Genomic DNA, 8378 nt, shown 5'->3' with positions numbered 1-8378 from the left:
CCAGTAATAAATTTGGTCGCTAAAACTGGCATTTACTTAGTCTGTATTTTAAAGAGTAGAACATTCAAAAGTCATGACTTTCTCTACTCCTTTCTCGTGACCAGCATTATAAATACTTTAAAACATTATGCTCTATTTAGATCTTTCGCATTTTATTTTTTTTTTAAGATTTTATTTATTTATTTGACAGAGATCACAAGTAGACGGAGAGGAAGGCAGAGAGAGAGAGAGGGAAGAAGGCTTCTTGCCGAGCAGAGAGCCCGATGTGGGACTCGATCCCAGGACCCTGAGATCATGACCTGAGCCGAAGGCAGCGGCTTAACCCACTGAGCCACCCAGGCGCCCGATCTTTCACATTTTAAAAGGGACATGTTATAAGGAGAAAAAGGTGAGAGAGAAAATAATAAAAATAAGAAATGATGAGAAGAGAAATCCAGAGGAGAAACTCAGAGAAAGACAATGGTTTGACTTGAAACAGATGTGCTAAATGTTACATTAATCATGGTCTCTGGGGACACAAAGAAAGTGCTGCCTATTTCTTTTTTAAACTTTTTTTTTATATTTTATTTATTTATTTGACAGACAGAGATCACAAGTAGGCAGAGAAGCAGGCAGAGAGAGAGGAGGAAGCAGGCTCCCCTTTGAACAGAAAGCCCGACGTGGGGCTCGATCCCAGGACCCCGGGATCATGACCTGAGCCGAAGGCAGAGGCCCAACCCTCTGAGCCACCCAGGCGCCCCAGTGCTGCCTGTTTCTTGAAGGAAGAACAGAGCCATGGACCCTTGCAAAGCTGTTTAGACCCTATAACAAATTCCTGACCTAACAGGCTGTGAGATATGAGATTAGGCACCTATAGGCCCACTCAACAGACCGTCTTTCTAATGATTTGGGATGTAGTGCTACCTGCCAAACAACCAGTTTTTGTACACCTGATCACATTATAGGCAGGTGGTCAATTTTATTTTATCATCAACTATTCCCAAATTTCAAATATACCTCTTCTTCATCCAGGGTTTCTTATCTCCTATCTAGAGGTTATGAAATAGGTTCTATTATTTTTTAAAGTAAGACATTTTTCTGGGAAAATGATCCTTTTTCCTCTCGGCTTCACCCCATCACCTCAGAGAAGTTGAGGCTCAAACAGCTGTCCCAGAAGGCAACCCCAGCTGCCACATAGTCTCAAGAAGACAGCATCCCTGGCACACTCAGAATGGCTAGCAGGAGAATGCAGCTGAAAATCTGCGAGTTCCTTGACACCTTTTCCAATTTATTCCCCATCTGTGGAAGTGTGGAGACCCAGTGTTCCTAGCACTGTCTACCAAGGATGCCGGGGCCTGACCAGCACATGACACCTATGAGAGATGGAACCAAAAACTCTTGCCCTGAGTCAAAATAAAGCCTCAAAATGCTATCTTTCATGATTCCTAATGGCAACTAAAAATAACAGAGGTGGTTAGTTCAGACCCAAGATTCACCTTGGAGATTTTTTCCTAATTGTACATACCCCCAAAAGTGTCTTTTTCCCAAATGGAATTGGTCATTGACATGTGGATGTGCTCCTAATAGCAAAATAAAAATATTCCCTGCCTGAAGCATTATAATAAAGTTGTCTTTTTCCATTTCATTGTCTCAGAACATTTAATCAATTGACACGACATCTGGGGCAGGTCAAAAGGAGCCACCTCTATTAATTTATCATTGCAATAGTCATTAACTTATTGATGACATACTCATTACTTTAACTTATTTTTAACAGTTTTAGTTTTAGTTTTTTAAAATGTTTTTAAACTATAAACTCACCTGGGAGTCAGAGATAGAAAACTATGCACTTTTTTGTCCTGTGTTCCCCATTCTGAAAAAAATCCAGCCCCAAGGAAAATTCTGAAGTGGACATATTTTGTCTGCAAAAAAACTGGCCTCCCATTAAGGAGGGTTTCCTATTGTCTACCTCATCTCAGGAGCCTGAGATCATCTACCTACCAAGCTCTCATTTAAATTTCATATTAAATGAAACTTTGAAAGTATATTTAATTTTTCTAAGACAGAACTGGGTACACAGTAAAAGCCCCAAATTTATTAACTCCCTTCATTTTCCAGCTCAGGAAAAGATCCATTACCAGTTATTTCCAAATGTATGAGGACATCAATCAATAATTTCCTTCTACCTGCAGTATTCTCTTCTCTAGTTATAAAAGGAAAGGCTTGTCTCCTTATTAAGGAAGGTGTATGTGTGTCTGGATGAGGGGGAGAAGGAGAAGTGGAATGAAAGAAATACAAATTCTTCCTAGGCTGCTAAATGGCACAAAACAGTTACCTTGCTCTGCCTACATATAAAACCCTATTTGCTCCTTTCTCCTCCTCCCCTCATCCCTCCCCACTCCCACTCCCCAGCCTCCACTCCCTGGCAGGGGCCAGCTTCCCTGTCTTTATCTTTCTGAGTTCACAGCAAGACTCTGACGACCCTATCCTAATTCTAGTTTCAAGCTAAGTACTTCATTGACAAGACAAGGTTTGTCCCAGGCAGACAATGGGAAGTAGATAAGTATTAAAAATGCTTAATTCCAAACATGGGAATGAATAAGCTAAACCGCTTTGGTAATAATTCTCCTCAGTATCAAATATGATGAGGAAAAGCATTCCTTAGCACAATGGTGTGTACATGACAAGTGGTTGGGTTCATTTACTTAACATGTTTTGCATAAGTTGTGATTAATAGTCTACATTTTTTTCTGATATTGTCTCCATCACATTGCGAATTTTAGCTTTAAACAATGGCTGTGTTTCAAATATTTGAGAACATACCAGACAGGGATCCTCCACCCTATTACCAAAAATATTATAAATACTAGCTAACTTGGGGAATCCGCATTCTGTATTTCTTCCCCACCAAGCTTATAACATGTCTATGCATGCATGCATTCATATGCAGATTTTCTTGCTAAACATAAGTATACTCATATAGCCATAGTCACGCTCATATTTGTGCGGGCAAAAAAAAATACGTTAGAACAAGGACTACTTTGCAGGTATAGTTCAGGGCATCTTCGAACAGCACACCTTTCTACAGAAAGTGGGCCACTCATCTAGACATCCTAGGATTTTGACATAAACCCTGTCAGATAGAAGATTCCATGCTACCAGATACACTTCTTTTGAAAATGTCATCCAGGGTAGAAATTGATTTTCTGCCTCAAATGCAGGTGTTGCTCTGAGAAACCCCCTATCCTATTAAAAGTGTCCCTGTTCCACCTCCATCTAGACATATAACACGTGATGGAATTGACATATTTGTAGGAATGCGAAATTCTCACTGATTCATTCATTCGTTCATTCAACAAGTATACACAAATCACTGCTCTAAATGCTAGGGGTACGGCAGGGATCAAGACAGTGAACATCCAGGGCATCTGGGTGGCTCAGTGGGTTAAAGCCTCTGCCTTCGGCTCAGGGCATGATCCCAGGGTCCTGGGATCGAGCCCCGCGTCGGGCTCTCTGCTCAACGGGGAGCCTGCTTCCCTTCCTCTCTCTCTCTGCCTGCCTCTCTGCCTACTTGTGATCTCTGTCTGTCAAATAAATAAATAAAATCTTTAAAAAAAAAAAAAAAGACAGCAAACATCCCTGCTCTCTTGGAAACTACTTGCCATGTTCAGATAGTGTATTGTTGTGTAAAAGTATTATAAAACAGGGTAATTTGCTAGAGAAAGACTGTTTTGGATTGGGCAGTCAAAGAAAATCTCTCCCAAGGCTATGCTATTTAAGCAAATCATACATAATCATAGATATTAAATAACTTGGTAGAAAGGTCACAGGATCTAGACACAGAAGACTCAAGTTCTAATTTTCTAAGAGTCTTTAGGCCAGTTCCTGAAAGCCTTCTCCTTTTAGCATAGAATAGGTACCCCACTGGGAACATTTCTCATTCTCCCTAAAAGGGTTGATATTGGTTCAACTTGATGAGCTTGTCCATTATGATATTTATATCATAACTAAAACCCACTACATCCACCTTCTTAAATAATAAGACTCTAAATCAATGCTTCTCAACCCTGAACACACACCAACTTGGAATCCTTCCCCGGGCGGCACTGCTTTAGATGCTGAAGTAAATGACGTGAGATGAGTCAGTATGAAGGACTTATAGGTGCCATCCGCAAGCAGCTTAGAAAAGGGATCGGGAGTGGGGGTCTTTGAGAATTAGCAAATCTGCAATCTCTGGATGTTCCACTGCCTCACAGAAAACCACCTGATGTAAGTGAAAACCTTTGAAGCAATTCAACATTTTCATAGCTGATTTAACCCAGGTGATTTAGCACAAGATATTTATCAGGGGTAGAAAAAAAAATCATGGTCATATGATCAAGGCAGATTCAGACTGGGGGTGATGTATATGTTTGTGGTGTTACCACATTTTTTTTTCAAGTTTTACAACAGAAATCACACTCTTTTGAGGTTAAAAACTGCCCTACTCTCTTCAAAAGATTTTAAATTTCACACCTCCACCCACACACTGAATTAGTAGTTCAAACCAGATGGAGTTTGGTGCTTTAGGTTAGAATGACTGTCTGGCAAAGTTCTCTCCTTGATTGTCCATAACTATCACCTGTACGTTTAGGCCTAATGGCACTTTGCTTGATTTCTGGCATTAAACCGAATTTGTGCTCTATTAGGTCTTACTCTGACCTACAGAATTTTCCATACCACAGCCATGTGGAGGGGCTCAAAAATAGTTTTTTGACAGGTCACTAGAAAGAACCAAGAGAGAATTCAAAGATGAGTCAGAAGTATTTTATTTTTTTTTTTTTTTTTTTTTCTTCCTACACTACGAAGATGTTTATTTGTTTCAGGGAATTTAAGCGGCTCATTTGGTCAAATACAAAATCGGGTGAACAATGGCTTACATTTTTAAAATAGATCATGTTTTATTTCCTAGTTCCATAAAAACTGTAAATACAAGCATTCTGTACATCTCGCTGGAGAAGTCACATATTCCCTGATCCTTTGATCTCATCTTCTCCAGGTTCTCTGTTCTGCTGGGGCCACTGGCAGAAGTATTTTATAAACAAACATATTCACAGACCAGTACCTTTTCTCACGGTGCCAATATCCTCACCAAATGCTCATTTCTTCTTCTTAGTCACCCAAATTTTACCCAGTTTTCAAGGCTCAACTCTACCCTCTTCATCTTTCTCCCTTTACCAACCTTCTAGAATTCATAATTCTTATATATATACACCACTGACTTCTAATTGCTTCTTATAGGATTTAACTGAAGTATGGGTAGAAGATAAAAGATCCCTCTACAAGATAAAAAGCATATTTTACACTACTGTCTCTCAGTAACTTCTCTAATTAGACTAGAATCAGGCAAACAATGGAGAGTTGGAAGATGGACAACAAAGGAAACTACTCTCAGGGACATTGCCTAGGGCTATAGGATTAGAGCTTGATCATGTTGGGAAAGAAGCAGAAGAATAGACCCAGTAAGCATGCCCCTGGCTAGAAACCAGTAGCTTTGGAGACAGAAGGGGAGACCTCAGAATCTGAAGGCAGAACCAGATTGGAAAGTTAGTTCAGCAATACTTCTCTAAAATGGGCTTGCAGAATTCCAAGAGGAATAAACACGATGTGTGGAAAGCAGCTATCCCGTGATGCCTACCATAGAGTAGGTACTTGGCAAATAATAATTACGATTGTGATGGCCCAATATTGTTGGGGAAAAAAATAATTTTACTACGTTTTTGACTGGAAATTCAGGAAGAGATATGATATAAAAATACAGGCAAAAATAAAATCTATGAGAAATATTAACTGGGTCACACTGAATACTTGGATCCAAGTGAAAGTTGGGATTTGTTTGGGAAGATGACTTCTCATCAGTTTCTTTTTTATTTATCCCAGAAATGCATCTTTTTCTCTTTCCTTCTGGTTGATCATATAAAAGTGTTAATAAAGCTTCCATATTTTAGATACCACAACAGTGTAGGACAAAGGAAAAAGCCCGCAATTTAAAATCAGCATATGTGGGTTCTGGTCTCACTGGAAGCAACTGAACAATTATCTTACTCTCTGAACCTTGTTTTGATCCTTTGTAAAATAAGCACTCTTACTTCACAACGTTCTTGGGAAAATTAAGATGAGGTGTAGAACTTACTGAATACCTTGTAGTTGAGACAGGCCAAACTATTCAGCAATCAAATTTAAAAACAAAAACAAAAACACTGAATTGGTACTTGTTATTTCCTATAGGCAAAGGACCATGAAAGATACAAAATAACTTGGAGCCAGAGGACCCAACCTAGGAGAACCAGTTGCTGGTGGGACTGCCAATCACTTAAAAAGGACACAAAACTAAGCTGGCTTAGTGCCAAGTGTGAAAACCCAGAACGTTCCATAGGGAGTGATGATGCACAGAGCTTGATCACTAACCTCCCAGGCTACTACTCCAAGGCCACCTCAGCAGAGTTCTAACCTACCCCTTGAAACCTCATTTACCAGGTCTTTCTTGGAAACTTGGTTCAGCCACAAATGCTATCCCCAAACATGTGCTATACTCTTCCTCTGCTCATTCTCCTTCCTTCCACATCTCACCATGAAGCTACCCAGAATCTTTCCTCTTTAAAGCCCTTTCCCATTTATTACCACATATTCTAAATGTCACTTTTTCCATGAATCTTTCCTAACTCTTTAAACTAACTGCTCCCTTTCCACATTTGAACCTCCTATTTCATTTTGTTAGTGCCTCTCTGTAGCAGTTTGTACAATCTACTTACATATTACCTCTCCCCTCTTGGATTAAAAGACAGAAAACGTAACCTCCTTCACCTTATATCACTCCCAAAAACTTGCTCATCGTAGGTATTTACTAATTTTTTCAATATTTAATTCAATTATAGAATCTGGTTGAGATGCTTATAAAGCATGCAACAAACAAAAGCAGTCTTAATCTTGATCGGGGCAGAACAATTCTCTTGCTACCTTGTTCATTTATTCCTTAAGTATTTGTTACTGGCGCCTATGTTGTATAAGCCTATGGGATATGTGCAAGTAAACAGCTGATTGCAGAAACAGGTGATAGGGCTGTGATATAAGACGGACAGTATGGGCAGATCGTTGGGGGCGGGGGGCGGGGGTAGATAAACACGCCCTCCTTAACACTCTCCAAAGGACTTCTAATGGCTAAGAAAAGAATTTTTTCAGTAGGTGATCCATGAATCAGAGAGTTGACTTTGACATCAAATCTCTCTCCAAAGAGGGTAAGAGCAGAATGATTTCAGCTCAGCCAGAGAAGAGATATAGAACAAAGGCAGAAGAGACCTCTCCCCGGCCTGCATATTGGACTTACAGTCCTTTGGCAGAGGAAAATATTGGGCAGACTGATAAATATTTTCATCTACTTAGTAAAACTTCATGCTATATACAGGCCATTATTTTCACAATTATTTCCTTTTTCTCACTTTTTTTTTTTTATTGATTCAGAACAATCGCATTTTGAAATTGTAGTACTAAAATACAGCAAACGTCTTTCAGCAGCAATAAACTTATGGCTAAAACATAATGTTTCTTGTATATTCCTTCTCTATTTCTTCTTTTGGATTATAGATTAAGAAAGAGATTTTATGCAGCAGTTGGTGACAAAATATATTTCTTATTAATGTGTAATATTTGCTACATTAATAATTTTATGGCTTTAATTATTGATGCGAACTTAATTGTGCCCCATGTCCCTTTTTCTTGCAGCTCAATAAAAACTATATATTTCTTTAATTAGGCTTCATTTGAAAACTAGAAGACAATGCAGGAATGGTTTCTTGCTAATTCACCTATCTATAGCCAGTAAAGAAATGGAATTAGTGTCTTGAATGTGGTTTAGTGAGAAAAAATATCTAACTGTTCTGAAAGTGTGACTTTCCTTTGCACAGTTAACCTCACCCAGAGGCCAGGGATATATAGCCAACAGAAACCGAACACTGCAATAGAGGATGGTTTTCTCCCTTTCCTCGCTCTGGGGAGAAATTCCATTGATTTCAGTAGAGATAGAAAGGGAAAATTGGGGTCACCTACATGGTTATCATATCATTCCCTCTTTATATGCTCTGCTTTACTAGAAATGTAATCTTGGTTTTTCCTGCTTGATTTCAACATTTTGTTGTGGCATTCCACTTACAATCACAGGGAATATTGTAACTACTTTATTCTGGGCCCAAATGTTTCAAAACAACTGCAAGAAAGGCTAGATGGAAGGAAACTAACATTTGCTATGCATCTGGTCCAGGTTACACTAGGAGCTTCCAATCAATTACTTCTTTAATCTCCAGGGGTCACAATAGCAAATGTCAAGAAAACCAGAAATGAAGCAAGCAGACTGGGCTTGAGAAATA

The sequence above is a fragment of the Lutra lutra genome, chromosome 5 (assembly GCF_902655055.1).
Source record: "Lutra lutra chromosome 5, mLutLut1.2, whole genome shotgun sequence".
NCBI classification, from domain to species: domain Eukaryota; kingdom Metazoa; phylum Chordata; class Mammalia; order Carnivora; family Mustelidae; genus Lutra; species Lutra lutra.
The sequence above is the reverse complement of the archived record's forward strand: the minus strand, read 5'-3'. Positions refer to the sequence as shown.